At 27.3% G+C, this 21,806-nt stretch overlaps 1 protein-coding gene across 1 annotated transcript in view; it reads right to left on the minus strand.

Annotated features, from left to right (window-relative positions):
• Nucleotides 1–1,254: 1,254 nt before the first annotated feature.
• Nucleotides 1,255–21,806, minus strand: part of LOC147816710 (ras-related protein Rab-34-like) — a 45,710-nt gene continuing 25,158 nt past the window's right edge. Inside the window, exons 9-10 of the mRNA XM_087150405.1 lie at nt 19,160–19,288; nt 1,255–7,201 (exon numbers count right to left, since the gene is read on the minus strand). The gene's annotated coding sequence lies outside the window, so the exon portion shown is untranslated. The remainder of the gene's footprint in view (nt 7,202–19,159; nt 19,289–21,806) is intronic.

Genomic DNA, 21,806 nt, shown 5'->3' on the forward strand with positions numbered 1-21,806 from the left:
CCCTTTTAAGTGGTTGTATGTAGGGCTTTGTCCAAAATTTCCATTATTTCTTTTGAATGGATTTTTGACTGTGGACAATATGGCTTTTTCGATCGGAGGAAGAACCGGCCACAACTGTCGTCCATTCTATGAGATCTCAGCTTCTAATAAATTGGGCAAACATTTGGTATAATTTTGTTACTTAAAATATATTTTTTGGTATAATTTTGTCACTTAAAATATATTTTTTGGTATAATTTGTTACTTAAAATATATTTTTTGGTATAATTTTGTCACTTAAAATATATTTTTTGGTATAATTTTGTTACTTAAAATATATTTTTTGGTATAATTTTGTCTCTTAAAATATAAATACGATTTGTTTTCTTTGTTTGCCTATTTAAAAACATTTATCAATGTAGTTGGATCTGTTCTCGTTGGTGAAAATTTTGAATAGCAATAAAAAAATTATATATATGAAAAACAACAACACACAATTAGTAACCTTTTGGACAGTTTCACGGTACATAGATATCCTAAATTGCATCCAATGGGTTTTGTTTCATAATTAAAATTTGAAGGAATGCATTATACAATTATCCTACGATCAGTACTAAGAAATTAAAATTTGTAATTTTTTCGTACAATAATAATGAATTGAAATTTTTTATTAAAAAAATCCTATTATCGCATTTATGAGTTTATTTCCCACTATGCTTCATATTTCTAAGTAAAAATCGCATTTCCGCCATTATTTAAAGTTTGGGTTCCTTGAAGATATGCTAAACGCATAGTGGAAAACGATATCAACGATTTAAGTTGCAGGCTTTCACTTTTAAAAGTTATATTTAAAAATGCAGGAATTATGCCATTATAATTTCCAATTAGTAGAATAAGTTGTTGTCCAATTTTTAAAAATTCAGCGTATAAAATATATTTATGTTAAAAATTAAGAGGCAATTTTCTCATTTTAATCGCTGAATTGTATCATATGCAACTGATTTAAATCCAGTTCAGCTACATCTTCATATGATACAGATAACTCGATTTTTCTCAATTATATCCTACATTATTATTCAGTCGTGTCATTCTTAACTTTTGACCATGACCTGTAAGAAAGCACGACATTCAGTATTCATATTCTTAATTAGGCATACCGGGCACTTAACAAGGCCTAGTATATATTTATGTGATTGTCAACATTCACAGGTGGAAACCAACAGTCGCTCATTCACAATAACCTACACACTATTTAAGAGCAATTAAAAAAAATAATAAAACAAACTTATTACTTTATTTCTTCCAAATAATTTAAGAATATAATTCTTTAACATTAAGCGGGGCGACATTTTACAAAATTCTTTTCTTTATTGAATGCGGTAAAAGTGTGCATGCATTTACAGTCAGTCTCAAAAAGTATCGTCACGTGAGGACCATGGAGTAGGAGTTACAGCAGTCTTCTTGCATCCCCTTATCCATCAGGGCTGTTGAATAATTTTCCATATGAACACGAACTGAAACATTTATTGACTTGACCCTCAAAATTTTCTGAGAAAAAGATATCTCAACAGGAAATTGGAGGTAAGTAAAAGAACATATTCTCATTTACAAAAATAAAATAACCCTAGATTTTTAAAGAATATATACATTTTATTGCAAGGCAGTAGCTTTTTACCCACGATTTTTAAGTTCATCCCGATAAGGGGCAAAAGGTACAATTACCCCCCTTTCTGGCTACTACCTTAGTTCTAATGTTAGGATGACAAATTTTAATTTTTCATACTTTTTGGGGTGTAATATTCATTTAAAACTAGTTTCATCTTAAAGTATAAGTGACATATTTTCTTCCTATCATGCCTATAAATATCCATAAATGTTTAAAAATTCTTTTTTTGTCCAAAGTACTATATCTTGTAAACGTAAAATTAGCCATTTTGGACTTTTTTTAAAAATAATTTTTTGCCGTGTATGATTTATTTAAAACAAGATTCATAAAATACCCATTTATGTCTAGAAATATTAATAGATAATTTCATTTCAAAAATTTTCAACCTTACATTAGCATCTATCTTGTTAGTGTAAGGATGGGCATTTTTTGATTTTTTTTCCTCATAATTTTTTACTCTGTGAGACTCATTTGCAGCTAGTTTCATATTAGGTAGCTGTAATTTTCTTTAAATATCCATTTATGACTAGAAACAATAATGGAATTCTTTAAAATTTCTTATTTTGTCCAGAGTACACGAAGCCAAAAGCCCTGCTAATGTAAGGATGAACATTTTGGAATTTTTGCAACATGGGACTTATTTGTCACTTACTTCTTGATTAAAATATGGGAGTCATATTTTTGAAAATATCCAAATTTAGATTTTTTTTTATATGAGTTTTTAAATATTATTAAGCCTAAAAAGCATGAGCATATGTAGCACAAATGAAACAATAATCATATTGTGATTTTTTTAATATCTTTTGGCCAAGGGTTATTTGTTTGAAACTTGTTTCATATTTAAATATTGGCTTCATATTTCTGAAAATAGATCAAGAAATTTTCATATTTTTTATCGTTAAATGTCCAAAATGGCTATAAAAGCCAGGATAGCCTGGTTTTCAGGCTGCTGGACGACTCCTTGTGTAGTAAATGGTGACGGGTGCACGTTAAATCTGTCGGATCACAAAATCCTCCATGTTCTCATAACTTCATTGGAGATTGATCATTCTCTGGTTCATGTCAAAATTACAATTTGTGATGAAGGAATAGATGTATGAATGGGTACACCCTATAAACAGGTGTGATGTATGGGTGTGGCAGAAGTCGAATTCTTGGACATAGATGGCACAACTGGAAAACAAGAACTCGCCCCTCTGCTTTAATGGTCAACAACAACAAAATGGCTATAATAAATCACGAAAGAATGAGTTTAGATAGGTGAACGCAATAACCTTATGTTACTTGACATAAAAAGTTTTGTAAAAAGTGAGAAATAATTTTTATAAATATCTATACAAATTTTATTTTGTTTTCAAAATCACAACACTACTTTCATAAACATCATTCATGTGATAACAATAAGGGTATAGACATATAAAAAAGATAAAAAAAAGTAATATTATAACTATAGTACACAGAATAAGTGTAACTGTATAAAAAATATTGCAACAGAAGAAATATGAATATATAGTGGGAAAGTGACATTGCAATAATTATTCAAAAATAGTTTAAACTACGAAAGAGACTAGTATATTCATACAAAGCATGATAAATATTACATTTGAATTTTGATTTAATAAATCTTTATAAAACAAATATAAAAAATATTTTCTAAAATATATATGAAATGCACTAAATAAAAAAATATTTTCTTTCAAGAATGTTATCACTGAGAAATGCATTTAGATGCCTAAAAATTGTATGACATAAAATAAGAGATAATAAGCTAAATTAAGTAGATTTGAAAATACAAATATGAAACGAAAATAATACTGATTTACATTTCAATTTATAAGTATATGATCAGCCCAGAAGCTTAAAGTGAAAATCGGTCTTCTAGATAAAGTTAGAATAATTTATAAGTCTTATTTCTTACACAATTACTAATCAATACAAACTTTTAAACTACTATTAAAATAAGGATATAAAATGAAAGCTAAACTCTTAATTTTTTAAAATATTACTGAGTTTCAGAATTCATTTTTATTATTATACGAACAGATTCTAACATTCAAATCAATCTCTTTTTGTAAACATAATGTTTTCATAAAATTGAAATTATAAATGAAATAACGATTTTTAAAATTATTTTTAAAGTTATGTTTAACCATGTGAAATAATGCATAATAATATAATTGAATTATGACTATTGAGCCAAACTTTTTTGTATGCTTAAGTTTCAGTGAATAAAAAATGTGAAAAATTTAATCGTTTTAATTCTTCAGTCAAATAATTAAAAAATTAATGCCATAGGAGATTTACTAAGTTCTAAATTGTGCTGATAAGTAAGGTGATATTGGTTATGGTAAGAAAGATTGGGGAGCAGAAAATTAATTTCATTCCTGAACAACACAAATCAACAGAATTCTTGTATATTTTTAAATGGGGGTTGATGATTTTGAAGAATATCAAATTTTTAAGCATATAAGTTATTGTATGTAGTTCCATTACACAATAAATTATGCATAAAATAAGAGAGATAGTTAAATAATTACAAATTATCAATATAATTGTGATCAGAAGAAAGACATACTTAATAGTGGCGACAATCGTAGTAAAATGAAAATAAGTGGTATATATATATATATATATATATATATATATATATACACGCACACAATATATCATTTATAGAATTGTATGATTTATTCCCACTAAACATTTACAAAATAGTATATAGGAATTTTTAGAAAAGGGAAAATTAATCTGCAGATGTTGTAATATTCTGCAATGCCCTCTGCAGTGCAGTAGGGTTTCTGCTACCAGGCATAAGTTGCTTAGCATACTCCAAAATTTTGGAAGGTACAATTGTACATTTAATTTACAGCAAACAGCTTTTTACAAATAAAAACCACTGTTGATTGACCATAGTAAAAAAAACTTATTACAATAAAATTATTTAAACTTGTACCATAACAGAAAAGAGTGGAAATCAAATAACATTTTTAATATAACTGAACATTAATATCCTAACTTTAATTAATGTGATACAACCTGACAATAAATGTGATATTTAAATAAATGCATAAATATTTTAAGGCACAATAACCATTGAAAAAAAAATTATAATGCCATTGTCTAAAGTAATTTCAATAATGCAAAAATAAAAAATATCCAAATAATATAAGAAATAAAAATACAATGAGATTTCATAAATGAATGTTAAAATTTGGTCATTTTACTTTAACAATTGTATACTTGGTCTTAGCAAAACACTTTTTGATCTTAAAATTTAGATAATACATAAGTTGAAGGAATATTTAAGTAATTATATAATAAAGAAATACTGGAAGTCTATATGTGTATATGGAATTAATTGCTTATTACTTATTATGAATAAAAGATATATAAATATGTATAAAAGATGGTATATAGCACAATACACTTTTACACAATGTATAAAAAAATAAGGCAATTTTTTTTAGCTCTAAGTAGGTTTCAATGTAAACACAACAAAAGTAATGAAATAATGTATGGGTTAAGGAGGTTTTTTTTAGAGGTTGAAACCTCTGGGAAAAATGATATTAAAAATACTGTCAACAAATACATACATAATAAAAACAACTGGTAAACATTTTTTATTTTAAAAAAAAAGTGTAGAGACCGATGAAGTAACGAAAGCACTTAATATAAAATTATATAGTGTCGTTATTGTATGAGTGACTACAAAAAATAATATTTTTTCTTAAAAAAAAAAAAAAAAAAGACAATTTGTAAATTATAAAATTGTTCATTAAAATTTATAGAATAAATAAATTATAATAAAAATTACATGTTTTGAGTGCATAATTTTACTTCAAAAATCAAGTAGAATTACATGAAAATATAATTTTCTTGGGTCACTAAAACTAAATTCTCGCTTTTGAGCCTTTACCTTTTTGTGAGATGTAGCTATTTTCTTTTGAAAAAAAAAATGTGTACATATAAAACGAAGTAAGGACTACAAATTCTGCTTAAATATCACATTGTGAAAATGGTTCTTAAAATTGAAAAAAATTAAACTTCTGTCACTAGTTTAGGATTTTAAATGTCTGGTCCGAACTTTTGATGTGCAAGTGGAGCACTACGTCCAAGTACTTTACTTTTTTAAAAAGTACTTATGCCTACAATTTAGAGGTAATTTTATGAGGACTGTGCATCCCCATTATGTACCTCAATCCTTTCAAAATGTTACAAAATATTATTTATATTTTTTGTCTGATTGAAAAAAAAAATTTTCTCTTGCATTTTTATAAAACTAAGGTGAGTTGGATAAGAAACTACAAGCCTTGAATTCCTGTAAGATATAATTGGGAGGCCAACTTCAACAACATATACATAGCTGCCAACATGAATAGGAAAAAATCCAGCAGATTTTACAAAATAATATAAACTTCATGATAATTGTTGCATAATTTACTAAATACGTACGTATTTAGTGCACGCATAATTTACTATACACGTAGGGAATTTTAGAGATTTTTAAAGTCATCAAAATTTAAAAACTGCAATATTTTCCAACCATAATTGACATTAAACATACTTGAAATGTTATGCATTATGTTTACTCATAATTTTGAATATTATTAGGCATTTAATTCATCAAAGATAGTTAAAAGATTTTTTTTCAAATTATTTAAAAAAAAGAGAGTTCAGTATTAAAATAAACTGAATATTAAAATAAACTGAATATTAAGCAATAATCTGTTTAAAAAATCTATTTCAAGAGGGATTTTTTTTTTTTAGTTTTACTCAATTTTAGGGAATTTTCTAAAACGCACAAAAATCAGGAGAAATTCAATTAAACCAGTAGACCAGGAGAAACTGGCAAAATACAGTAGTCTACTGGAAAATCCAGTAGAGTTGGCAGCTATGCATCTATCGTTTTGCTTGTAGATAACATAAAAACTTGAAGACAATTAATTGACACTATTTCTAAAAATGCTCATATGATTAAAATTAAAAAAAAAATTATTAAAATCAGGGGGTAAAAATCTCTATTTAATTGAGGAAAAACAAAAAAATTACTGAAGCTGTAATTAATCACAATTTAGTAAAGGACGGATTAAAATAATCTAACACTAGTTTATTTAAAGATGAAGCTTTAAGGCTGATTTAATTCTTAATGGTTATGATGATTCTTAATGAAAAATAAGTGAAGTCTTATGACTTTATATTTTTACTAGTATTAAAAATACATATCAAAAGCAAATATTGTTAAATATAATTACATTAATATCTATAAATAAGTAGTTTTTATTGGTTTAAAATATTGTAAAAAAATACTGTACAAGAACAAAACAAAAAATATTGTGCGAAATTAATACTAATGAAAAAATACATAAATAATGCATAGAAAGTAATGTAAACCATATTTATTAAGTAGGATAATTGAATTTTTTAAAAAACTAAACCCGTAACTCTCGCAACAAAATAAAAGCAATCCAAGAGGTAACTGTTCTCTCTCTGCAAGTCAAGAGCCGCAACCTGACACACATCTTCCTTTCCTTTTCTTCGGACTTTTTTTGCTGATCTCTGAAAATAGTAAGACGTTACACAAAATATTAAAAGACAGAAAGTGTTAAAACAGATGAATAATAAATTTTTGTTGCATTTGTTAAAATTTAAGACATTTCTTTTAAAATTGTCAAACATTGTGACATATTCACATAAGAAATACTGAAGTTTGATCAATTTAAAATGAGATATGTAAGCTGCAGTCAAGCATGGCACCAGACTTTGCCAGGCAGAGGGTCAAGCCACCCCGATAGGGGAGCTCAAATAAATTAATTCAAAATATTTGAATTAAAACACATTTTATACTTTATATTTTTTTTCACATCATTTTTTTCAAATGTGTTTCTAAGAAAGTAAAATAAATTATTTTGATACCATAATGTGCAGATTCATTTACAACTCTATTTTAATATTTTTACTGATATATGAGCGCTTATAATTGAATTTATTAGTATACATACACTATTTAAGAGCAAATTAAAAAAAGAAAAAGACTGACAGAACAAACTCACTCCTTCACTTTGTCCAAATAATTTAAAGACAGAATTCTTTGAGTTAAATGGTGTGACGTCTAACAAAATACTTTTCGTTACTGAATGCGGAGAAAGTGTGCATTATAGTCAGTCTCAAAAATTGTGATATGAAAACAATGGAGCTAGGACAGTCTTCTTGTCTCGCCCTATCCCTCAGGGGTGTAAAATAACTTTCCATATGGACACAAACAAAAGAGTTGTCTATCAGATTTTCTGATGAAAAGTGAGCAGTAAGTGGTGGTAAAGTGTAAGTAAAAATAAAACATTCTCATGTTAATGTTTTTAATTTATTCTTATTTACAAAAAATATAAATAAATAAATAGTTTTTTTTTTTTTTTTTAAGAATGTAATTATATTTTTTTTCAAGACAGTAGCATTTTCCCAACAATTTTTAAATTTGTCCTGATAGGGAGACAAACGATGTCCGACAGGAGGCAACTGCCCCCCCCCCCCCGACTCCCTACTGGAGCTGCCCTAGCTTGCAGTCTTTCTGTTTATTAGAATGTGCATAAAGGCATTGCATGCAATGTACAAATAAGCAAAGTGGGAACATATTTAACTATGCATGTTACTCGTGATATGAAAGAAAAACCTCAAAAAGCAGTAGAAAGTGCAGATAAAATACTTGTTAAAAAAAACTAGTTATAATTATAAAACAAACGCTGCATTAAAAATAAGGATGTTAATTTTTTTTTCTCGAAAAATATTTATCTACACTAAATATAATTTTTTTTAAAATTTATACATAAAGATCAATTTAAAAAAAGCTGTTTATTTTTATATTAACTATCAAATTGTTTTTAGGTACGTTAAACAAAAAAATAAACACAAATGTTAAGAATAAAAAAAGTAAGCACAACACACCAGATTCAATAACAGCTCTGCTTTCTGTTAAAAATTTCGAAATTGGTAGACACTAAATATAATAATAACATAAACACTAAACTTAATTAATTGTAAAAATACCATAAAAGCTCTAGGACAAGATAATTGGAACAAAGTGGCATTTTATATACAGTAGTCTCTGCTTAACGTGTTAAATTTGTGACAACGATTTTAATAACATTAACAGAGTGATAACAATGAAAAGGAAACCAAAATGACATAAATTGAAGAGAAAAATTCACTTTATATTTATTAAAGCATTTTTACTTCAACATATAAAAATGATACATAATTTAAAATTGATTGTTAACAATTTTCTCTTATAAGTTCACTCCTACACACAAAGCTTTTTAAAGACATTGATGCTGTATTGCAATAAACATTTCAAAACTTTCATTGCATTCCTCATTTCAACATTTGAAGAAGGTGGCATTTTCTTCTGATTTGTCAGTTCCAACGTCTTTTTTCCTACAACAATCTGGTAAACTTCTGATTTCATTAATATGAAAGCATTTTCATCAATAGGATACCTGCAAGTGACGTAGTGTAACCATCGCGATCCCGATTGGTTGTTAAAACGAGGCATTTGTTTACGTTAGCAACTGTTCTTTTCATCCTATATTGAGTAAGCCAAGCTCAATTCCCTTCCCTATCAATTCCCTTAAATGACATATTCTATATTCTTTCACAAAGATTTCGATTCTTTCAATATATATTTCTTACATAACATAAAGACAGGCACGAAGCCACGTGGAACATAAACAAACTCATTACGCATCGAAGTTGTCAGTTACACAAAGCAAAAATATATCACGTTCACAATAAAATACATAAACAAATAATAAATCTAATTTAAGTAAAAGAAGTAGAAAGGATTATATTTCAACTAATTCGATGTGCAATACGGCTCAGTATCTGATTGACTTATCGTTAATTATTCTAAATTACGCAGAAAAACTTAGCTAAACTTTAATACGTCATTTTGCTGATAAAGATTACGTCATAGGTCACATGTGTGGGTATGGGAGGTCTTCTTCTTCTTCTTAAAGTGCAAGTACCTAATTTTCATCCATAACTAGAATTTTTAAGATGCAAAATCTGAAGGATGTTCTATAATTTTTTCAGTTTTCTGAACCTCCCCCCCCCCCCCCCCCGTAAAATCTTGCATAAGCAAAGCAGTTTCATATCGCTTCAGCAGAAACTTGATCCCATGAAATTGCTAAGAGGTGCACTGCATCAAGATTGTTAGTTATCATGGCTGAATGTTTTAAAATGTCAATCTTTTGTTTCACGTTAAACTAGTTCACTTTCTGCCATTCACATTGTAACTCTATGAAAGTGAGTAATGCATTAAAATGATGACATGCTAGTTCTTAGTTTGAATAAAACTCGCTATTCCAAAAGATGAAAGAAATTACATTTTACAAACAGCAAATTCACACACCCCAGAGTTCACCTGCAGTTAAAGAAGTGGCAAAAGAAATTGAATTCTAGCATAAAAGAAGTAGAATTCTTGGCAATTCAAACATAAGCACAGAGAAAGAAAAGGCTTCTTCTAAATACAGAGAATGAATAAAAATAAATGAAAAGTAAAATAAAAAGAATAAACAAAAAAAATTAGAATTTTAACTGCAATCAAATTAAGCTGAAACTACTGTTTTATATATGTTTCAATCATTTATATGCTGTGGCAGTCAAAATCACATTGAAGTAAATTTACTGAACCAAGAAATAAATACTAACCTCCTCAGGGGAAATTTTTTTATCTGATTTATTTACTTCATACTGAAAAGAATTTAAAAAGATAAAAAAGGGGCAATACAATAAAAATTCAAAAAACAATGTAAAGTGAACATTTGTGGAAAATGAGCATTAATGGTAATCTATGAGTTGAATGATGAACATTAGGTATAAAAACACTATCTTGAATGCACATAAAAACATTACATGTACACATGTGTAAGCTTGTTAATTTCTTATAAAATAAAAAACTAACAGTAAATTTATTGTGCTTCTACAAAATTTGAAAACTTATTGTAATATATATCGTATTATTTTTTTAATCAAACATTAACAATTTGTTTAGATAATCTAATAACACTAACTGCAAAAAAAAAAAATAAATAAAAAAAAAAATGTAACATTATACAGAGTAAAAAGTACAGAGCAGCTATAAAATTTTCACATCTCTTATAAGGGATTTGTAGTGAATAAGTTATTACCAGATTTTTGCTCCTTTTTATTATTGATAGAAATTATGATTATAAAAACAAAACCTTAACATATATGACGCCAAAAGGGTTAAAACATAAATTTTGCCTCCACTTGAGAAAGTTTCCATAGAAAGTCAAGAAAAATTATACCTTTGATACAGCAAAAATAAAATTGTAAGCGATTCAGAGTAAAAAATTACAATTTGATTTAAGTTATCAGTATTGCGATATTATTTGAAAATTGGTTAAAAGAAATATTTTATAAACTCCCTGTTTATTCAGATCATTTCTTCTGAAAAAAAGGGAAAGATAATTGATGCTTACTTACTAACAAAATTTTCATTTATTTTAGCTAAATCTACATCAGCTGTCTCTTTAAAAATATCTTCACAAAACGTAACAGAAGCAATGCGTTGGAAAAGGGAATCAACATTTTCAAAGACTCAATTTGTACATCAAATCAATAATTTAAAAAACAATCTTCAATAAATATCTAAGAATAAAAATACTAGAATTGGTTATAATTGACTTCTGAATTGAAAGTATGCTAAAATAAATTAATGAGAATCTGTATATTAAGTTAAATTAATCTAAGTTATATCCACATCATTTTGCACATGTCTCCAACTTTTGTGCAGTTACTGTCTATTAAGTGCAAAAAGTGACACCATAGATTGTTCTAGCTGAATAAAATATCACTTCCATGTTACAAAGAACACTTTTCTCTAAAGAACAGTAAAGCTTAAACACAGTACCATTCCTTTTGGGCCAATAAGCATAATTTTACCTTTAAAAATCTGCAGGTAACTTTATTGTACCTAATTGCGTTTCTTTGTTGTTGTAACTGTTGTTTGTTCAAAATGACTTACTTGTCTAAAAAAAAAATTTAAAAAAACAAAACAATTCTCAAGTATTATAGCAACTTTCAATTTCAGTTTTAATTACTTGTTGATATTTCTTAATTTCAGAGATAGATAATAAAAAAGAAGATCAAGGTTAAAACTTCAACCCAAGTACTGACATTAAGTAATGAGTTAACTGAAATTTCACTTGTCTGTTTGGCTGAAAAATGCACGCACAAAATAAACAAGAAGTGAAATTATGTGTCCTTTAAAAAATGCCACAAAGGCCAGTTTCCAAACCTAAACAATTTCGATACAATATACATATTTTATTTTAAAATGCAAAATAAACAATATCAAAATTGTTTTTAAATTATTACAGAGGTCATACATAAGTCAAGAACTTTTTTTTTTTTAAATAAAAAAAAAAGAAGTTTGTTTTCTGATGTTTTCTGATTTATTGTCATCATTAGACAGCAGATAATATGCAATTGCATATTTTAGCACTTTTTGCCATTTGTGCATATAAATGCATAAAAAGGTATATTTGCTCTTATAAATGCATATTTTCAGCATTTTATGGCTTTTCCCTCCTAAAACCATATCACTATTCTTTTTATGTTAGCATAAGGAACACTTTAAATTTTGTTTTGTTGTTCTTTATCACCTGGAAAGGGTCAGCTGGATTGTTGTTGCTGGGGGTGATTTCAATCACCTGAAAAAGATGTAGAAATGAGGTGTGTGTGTCGGGAAAGGGGGGTACAAAGGGCCCACCCAAACAGACATTCGGCATAGAAACCTAAGAAAGGATGGTCAGATATTCTATGAAGGGATGTCTTTTCCTGGAATAAATAATTGTCAATCTGTGTGGGAAAAATAAGGCTTTTGTGGTAGGTAGAAAATGACCTCCCTTTCCTGTGATTGATTAGTTAAAAGGTGGAGTGAATACATTTTTGGAGAGAGCTGCTATTCTAACATATTTCGATAGTCCATCCGATAGATAGATAGTTTCTACATCCATCAGTTGAATACGTGGTTAGTGAAGCTTTGAACATGATTTTTGACTGCAGAATTTTAAAATATGCCAAAAATTAAGTCGACTATATCAAATTTAATGAAGACATGGATTTCGGACTAAGGGAAGGACTTTACGACCGATGGGGAAATAGTATTTTGTGTAATTTGTCAAAAACACATTTCCTGTGAAAAAAAAGTACCAAATCGATCAACATATAAAGACTAATGCTCACTCCGCGAAGAAAAAGCAGAATACAAAAGGATTTGTTCAAAGTTTATTAACTATTCCTGTTCAAGCAGCTAAAAAGGAAAGTGATTTTTCTAGTGATTTATGCAAAGCCTTAGTAAGCAGCAATATTCCTTTAAAAAAGTTAAATAATCCAAACTTAAGACAGTTTTTAAAAAAATATTGTACCAATCAGATCATTCCCGATGAATCGACTTTAAGGAAGAACTACCTTCAACCGATATATAACTAAGTACTGGATGATATTCGACGAGATACTCGAGATGGCCCTATATGGATTGAAGTCGAAGAGACGACAGATAAGTACGGTCGCTGTATTGCTCATTTTATTTGTGGAAAAATGGATAATATTCCTACTCGACCACATCTTCTAGCAAGAAAAGCCCTTGAAAAAGTCAATCATTCAACCATAGCAAGGTTTGTAAATGATTCTATCAGATTATTATGGCCTGATAGAGATGGTTCTGAAGATGTTTTGATTTTTGTCAGTGGTGCCACTTCGTATATGATCAAATCTGCAGCAGCACTGGAAATTTTTTATCCCAGAATGCTTCATATTACATGTTTGGCTCATGCTGTTCACAGACTGGATGAGACTGTTCGAGAAGTATTCTCCTCTGTGAATGATTTAATTTCTAGTATCAAGAAAGTTTTTCTCAAGGCACTTGTGCGCATAAAATTGTATTAAGAAATGTATCCTGATTTGCCCTTACCTCCACAGCCTGTGATAACTAGGTGGGGTACATGGATTGAAGCTGCACGTTTTTACGCTAATAATTTTGATGCAATAAAGTCAGTTGTAGATGCAATTGACAGTTCCTGTGCTTTTTCAGTTTATGTCACAAAAGAATTACTACAGGATATCTCTTTGCAGAAGGACTTGGCCATAATTGACACTCACTTTTCTTTCTTAAGTGGAGCAATAACAAAGCTCGAAACACGAGGTCTTCCCATGGCTGAGGCCATATCCGAAATTGAAAAAATTCAACAATGCATCAATGCTCTTCCAGACTCAGTTGGGAAGAAAGTAAAAGAAGAATGGTGTTTCGTTCAAAACAAAAATTCGGGTTTTGCAGCAGTGAAGAAGATAAATGATTTTCTTAATGGAAACGGAACTGAACTTCCAGAGAAAGTAAAACCAATGAGTACGAAATTTTACAAGTTTTGTCCAATAACATCGGTTGACGTGGAGAGGTCATTTTCTGCTTTCAAAATGATCTTTGATGACCGACGACATCAATTCACCCTTGAAAATTTGGAAAAACACTTAGTTGTGTATTGCAACAAAAATTATTCAGTTTAATAAAATCTTTCCGGAAAATGCGATGATTTTTCTTCTCTCATTTATTATACTTCAGTTTTAGGCTTTTTCTTCAGAAATGTGTAGATTCAAGTAAGAAATATTTTGATTTTCTTCCTTTTAACAAAAAAATGTTTTAGCTGTGTTTGTTGGAAAAAGTAAGTTTTTATTTCTTTTTTTTAAATGACGGGCGCTTGGAACTATTGTCCATTGGCTGCAGAAAGTGCCAGAACTGCTAACTCTCTTATCGTTACCCAGTGGGCACCTGTGGCGAAGCCACGGCGGTGGAGCAGCGTCGCCCACGTCACACTACCACAACCCCTTTATAGGGCGGGTCACATTCATAGACAAAGGAGAAAGGACATAAAACACAGATAGAGAGAAAGAAACATCCATGCCTTGCCCGAGATTCGAACCCAGAACCTTTCTGATGCAAGGCCAGTTCCCTGCCCCCTACACAGACCGGTCGGCTGGAAAAAGTAAGTAGTAGTATTTAAATAAGTTGAACTTTTAATTTCTATTTTAAATGCATATTTCTAGTTTTAAGAGCATATATTCAAGTTTTTTAGTGCATATTTTGTCCGTTTTTTAGTGCATTTAATCCGCTGTCTATTTATTACATTAATCAAGAAATCTATAGATGTCTATATCTATATCTATACACATCTAATCTGATTTAGTATAAATTTCTAATTTATTTAAGTATACATGATTCATATTCATAGATTAATTTGAGTGTTTTGTTCTACACATAATTTTGAATATATAACCAATATTTGTGTATAAACTATCCCAAATACATAAAGTGAAATTGGGAGTAAAAAAAAATTTAATTTGTACAAACTATATAATAACTTACTTTTATAGCAATTTTTTTTCAATGCATAATTACCGAAATAATTACATTAGGAAAATGACTGCCGAGTAAGGGATTGTAATTTTTTAATCATTTGAAAAACTTTTCATGAGCTTAATATGTTTTAATTTTTATAATGCAATTGCATATGTTGTTTCTATATTGTCAGATTTCAAAAAATAAAAATGTTATCGTTTGACAATAAGAACATAGTCAGTAAGTATAAGAAGACAAAATTTTAAAATGAAAGAACAAATTTATGACTGTTAAAAATATTATTAATTGAGAAAACTTTAAAAAAGTTTAATTAAAAGTGTTTAGATAATTATGAATACATTATTTTTTGTGTCCCACAGATAGTTTTGATTTAAAAACGTGAGCTTTGTAAAAAACAAATAAACTGAATAGCTAAAAAACCTATATCCAAAATTAAATGTATTTTTTAAAATTTATTTTCATAATTTGTATTGGAAGTTTGCTCAACATATATTTCTTTCTTTTTTGCACCAAAAAAAATAAAAAAAAATATGTGGTTAGTGGTTGCGATTATTTACGATAGCAATTTGTAATGAAGTACTTAGTAATACAGATTCAAAAACATTCTTATTTTTTTTATAATAAATTGTTTAGACAATAAAGAAAAAGTATATTCTACTATGTGTTTAGGTGTTGTGGATAAGGTAAAAGAAAATGATAGAGATAAGATTATCATTAATGGGTTGTTTGTATGAAAATGTTTACTGGTTGTAGGCACAAAATATACGACAAATTTTCAAAAAGTGAAATGAACTGTTATTTACATATTTCCTTGCAATATTATTTATTTTCTTAAAAATATTCAATAATTTTTAAAAAAAATATCATTTAAAATATTTTTCATGTTTTTTTAATAAATTATTTATTGATAAGAAAAAAAGTTAATTATTTTCTTTGTATGTTTTAAAAGCATTTAAGTCAGCAAGCAGTAATTAATTACATTTTCTAATGCAATGGCAATTGAAAACTTTAACTAAATTTTTGTTTTAAAGTTTCTTCATTGCTAGTCATTGATTTGCAGACTTCAATCAACAGTTTTAATGTAAAAATTATCAACATTTAGTTAATTATGATATGAATTCCTAATTGACGGGGAATGACATATAGGGTACATGGGTGGGAAAAGATGCAAAGAGTGAACCCATATTATATATCAAAATATGAAAACATTTGCAGAAGTAAATTGAATGATGAATTTTATATAATCAATTAAAAAATTGTTTTGTACCAGATTACAGTTACTCTTGTACATGCTATTAAACGGAGCAAATGCTGGGCTGAATAAAGTTCAGCAACAAGGCCTACACTACATGGAATTTAATATATAGAGTTTTTGTATGTAATAATGTAGTATAATTTTACAAAAGTAATTGAACGAATTTTAAAAAAAAATATTCAAAAATACTTAATACACGATTTCCACTCTTCTAAGAAAGCAAAAATAAAAGACCTTAAAAATAATAGGATTGTTTATCATCGAATATGCATATATACCACCAGTGACAGTGCCAATTATTGATCTTTCTTGAAAAAGAAAATCAATCAATAAAAAAAACAATAAAAGGCAACTTTATTATAATATAAGTACTGATAAAATTGTATTAACTAACAGGGCTTGTCAAAGTGAGACCGGGTAATTTTTGATAACCTAAGTTGGATTTTTGAAGGGAAAAAAACAAACATTTTCAGACTGTTAACGGTTAACAACATCTATGAAACTAATCAGTATTCCATCTTTATAATTTCATTGAAATTGAATTGTAAAATTAATTGGCGAAATCAAGATTTGCAATTTTCTTTTCATATACTTAAAAAAAGAAAGAAAGTTGAGAAAAAATTATTACAAGTTTTTATATTGTGGTTTCTAGAAAACTGCCTACTTGTTAAAAACAAAAAGAGGAACACAAAGCTTGATAAGCTAATCGTGGGAAATTATGACACAAAGTGAAAACAAAATATCAAAAACTAAACTATTGGTATAACAATATCAATTTATAAATGTTTCATGCTGAAAATAATTTTTTCAGCAAACAGTTTTAATTAAATTACTTACTAATAAAGAATATCACATGTTTATAGTAATTAATTCAAGAAAAAACTTACTTCTTACATGAATCATAATACTGGATTTTAAAAATCGAGTGAATATGAATCGTGAAATTGGATTTTAAAAAAGCCAAAATACAAATAACAATACTGAATTTTTAAATTGCGTAAATAGGAATCATGATGCATAACTTTTAAATCACGAGAATATAAATCACATCGCATAACTTTTAAATTAGCTAAATATCAAAATTGATGATTGATATTAAAATCGTCTGAATGAGAATCGTGATATTAGCAGATTCCGATGGAGTTCCTAATACTCAGTATGGCGAAAATCAGCCAAATCAAAGGAATCAAATTGGCAGAAGAATCATAAACGTCCCGTCAATGTGATTTAGCAATAGTTTCAAAATCTTGTCGGATTATAAAGCTTTGATTCGCGAAGCGTGCTAACCAATGGTCTAACAGAATTCCGTGATATTTGCCGAAAAATCACATGCCCTGCTTCTCGTTTTTAGACCTGCCTTGGGTTGAAAGAAATAAGGTATAAGGAGTGAAAAGGCACTAGAATGTCGAAAAATCAGAACATTTTGGCCTAAAACCGTAGTTTCAAAACAAAGCTAAAAAATCGGAACAAACGCGATTTAATCGGAACAGTTGGCAACTATGCTAGACATGCATCACATATTTAGTTGTGGACCAATCTCGCTAAATATTCAGTTATGCCGAAAAAATTCTTTCTTTTCCATTAATAAAATGTTTCAAATGAATATTAAAAGAATTAATACTAAAAAGTATAATTAGAGTTATGCATGATAGTAGTTTTCTTAACATGTCATGTCAAATTAAGTCCTATTTCAAGTAAAAACAGACAATGCTGGTATTTAAGCACCTTAAATCATTCACTTTTTTTCATTTGGCTTAACTTTTTTTTTTAAATTTATTGAAATAAATATTTTTATGAAATTTTTATAGAATAAAAACACAATTATGTTCAGAAGATTTATAATTTTCAAACCAATGTTTTTCATTGAAACTTATTAATAAAAGGCTCTAAAACCATTTTTTAAGGGTATCAACACATTCCTTAGGCAGAAAATTGATAAGGTTACTTAATTAATAAATACTGGTAAATTATTTAATTTTTAATCATTTATAGACAATTACTTGTAATATTTTTTATTATCCTCTATCATTCTTAATATTACTCTCTACTATCATTATGATTTGATATTTTATTTTTATTGTAAATTAACAGTTTAAAACAAAACAGTATTCTTTATTATTAGTGGCATTTTCTTATCCTGCAATATCACTTTATCATATAACGTTTATGGTACCTCAACTTTTATAATGAGGATTACATAAAATTATTTCCAGCCAAAACTGTTATTAGGAATTAACTTTACATAGGATTACTAAACAATCTGATGAAAAACATGAACTAATTTTACTACCAAAAGTCTAATAGAAATTTTAAAAGAAGAAGAAGAAACATTTTAAGTTGCAATGTTAACTGAATAAAATGATTATTAAAATCTAAGTTAGAATTTTATTCTAATCGACATTTATAACAAAAGGTTTGGGATAGATTTTAGACAAAATGCAGAATATATTAATGAAAGAACCAGTATATGAATGAAATATGCTTACCCCCCTTGCCTGTAGCCCCCTCAGACACACCCTTTCTTGTCTCTCTTAAATGCTCTACCATAGTCTAAGTCTAGGTGATAAAAGATCAACTTTTTGTTTTAAAAAATTGAACTGAAAAAATTATTCCCATCAACTATAGCGATGCTGAAAAATTAAATATTTTTAAAAACCTTGTACCAAAATTAACTACTTTGAATAGCCCTTATTTTCCAAAATAAAAATTAAGCAGTTTTTAAGGAGTGTGGGAACCTTGTAATAAGGAGGTCACCCAAGTCTGCACAACACTTCGGTTATCTGTATATGTAATAAAGAAATTTACAAGTTTTATATTATTTAGAACTTACTGTAGAGGTATTCAGAGTATTCCTCTTCCAGACTCTTTCCTGATTAATCTCAAGTTGATCATCTTTTTCCAGCAAAACAATTTAATTATAGGTGAATTATTGCAAGAAGCAGCTCTGTGAAGATGAGTCCTACAAGTAATTAATATTATGATATAAAGATTGATAAGTATAAAAGAGATTCAAAAAATCAAAACAAACCATGAAAATAATACATAAGCATCAAAACTATGATAGAGCATTATATTTGGTAAAAAGCACATTACAGAAAAATTATACAGAAAAACATTACAAATAGGTATAAAAAAATTTGAAAACAAATATAACTGAATTTAAAAAAATAAAAAGAGCAGTAAAAAACTTTTAGGCTGATTTTTCTTAAGTATTTAAGCCTTTTCTCATAGGCTGATTAAAATATTCCACACTATTTGTAATGTTTGTTCTTGCAATGTTTTCTGCATTGTACTTTGCATTAAAGATGACTTAACGTAACTGTAGACAATTGTGCACTCTAATTGAAACTTGCATACAATTTTTAATTTGTAACATGCATTTTTGATAGTTATACTATTTATAATATTCAAACAAATGTAACAGAATTAAAAAATGTTATCAAGCTCTCTGTTAGCAGTGTTTAAACCCCTCTCTAAAAAGTATTTAAGAGAAATTTTAAAATATATTTTAAATGTTTCTTTGAATAACAGTTTAAGAATCTACCAGTTATTTAAAATTCAACTAAAATTTACTGCAAACATAGAAAATAAGAAACTTTTGATAAATGAGAAACTTTACAGCTTGCTGGTAAATATATATATATATATTTTTAGTGAAGAGAAAAAGGAATAGCAAATCTTAAAACATTATTAGAGGTCAATGCATTAAGGATCTTATTTTAAGAATCTTGTGAAAATTATATATATCAAAAACTATGGTTCTATATTCATCAAAATACTATATGATTTTTTAATAACCATACTAAGAAAAATATATGACCATATTAAAAAAATACATGAACTTTTAAATTAAGAAATAACAAATTAATAACCACTTCAAAACCTGAAAGATAAATAAAAGTCTTCGAAACACATGTTAGCAATTCCAACTTCTAAGTTATTGCTAAATTTTAGATACAAGTTAGAAAAATATTCCACATGATAGAAATATTTATTATAAACAAATCATTGTGAAATAATGGAAATGTACAAGAATTAAATAAGTTTACTTACAGTATAAAATAAAAATTTTCAAAAACAACAAAGTAATGCAAACAGCAGTATTGAATTGTTTATCCACATGCACAAAAGGAATACTTAGAAAATAAAACAGACAAAATCTAAAAATATTTAAATTAGACAGCACAAAAAATATCCTTATAATAAATACCATTCTTGAATTTGCAAAAAAACTATATAATTGCTCAAAAATATCTTTCTGAGACAAACTAAACAGCTTAGTAGAGTTTTAATGCAGTCTTATCGATATGTTATCAGTTCATAATATACTGAACAAAATTAATTTAATTCTATTCAAAGAGGATTAAACATTTTAGAGAATGCTTGCAATTTCAATTGGGATTTCTGGTGTAACCCAGAATAGTAAGCTTATGCCCAAATATTGTTGCTTAGTTCTCACAAGTGATTGCTTGCAAACAAGTTTGTATCTAACAAGGGTGGAACATGTCTAGAAAATTCTTATTAAAACAAAATTAAGCTTAAATTAAGGAGCATGTAGTTAAGATAGGGCACAAATTATACGTGTGATAATATTTAAGAGTAGCCAAGACACGTTATTGGTCGAAAATGACATCACAATTGAATGGATTGGAAGGGAGATGGCGTGTATTGCATGAGGCAATTTTGAAAAAATGCTGAAAACTTTTTCTTAAGATAAGTTTTTTTATTTATTTTTATTTAATCATTTATAATTGATTTCTTATTAGTTTCAAGAAATATAACTTCATTATTTTCAAATGCGTATTTTAGTTTATTTTAAAACTAAGCTAATATTGGTTTAGGTTAATTTTTTTTCTTTCGTGGTGTAACAGTTAGGCTATTCACCTTCTACCTGTGAGGTCAGGAGTTCAATTCAAATTTCTTTATCTAAAAAGGTTAATACCCATTTAATAAGTTTTATTCAATTTATAAATTATAATTTTTTTTCATCAAAATAAATTCTTTTAAAAAATTAAATTTTTAAGACAAAAATTTATAAATGTTTTATTTTTCTTATTTTTTAATCAAAATATTTGAATTAATTTTTAACTAATTATAACATTTTAATGCAAATTTTAAATTACAAAATTTCTCAACTTAATTTTGTAATTTAAAAAGAATAACAACAAAATTTTAATTTAAATTACAAATTTTTTAATTAATCTATATATTTTAATAAGATAAAATTAAATAGGTACTGATATTTTTTGTTTTTAAAATAATTTATAAATTGAATAAAACATGTTAAATAGTTCATTTTTAGAAAAGAAAGTTAAAGATAATAAATATTTTGTATATTTTGTTTATATATATATAATAATATATATAAATACAAATTTTTTGCATGAAAAATTTTTTAAAAAAAGTTCAAAATAATAAGGTATAAAATTTTTAACTTTTCAGTGTTTTATGCAAACTTTATTATAATTATTTATTTT

The sequence above is a fragment of the Parasteatoda tepidariorum genome, chromosome 1 (genome assembly GCF_982258835.1).
Source record: "Parasteatoda tepidariorum strain Cologne lab strain chromosome 1, Ptep-v5.0, whole genome shotgun sequence".
Taxonomy (NCBI): Eukaryota; Metazoa; Arthropoda; class Arachnida; order Araneae; family Theridiidae; genus Parasteatoda; species Parasteatoda tepidariorum.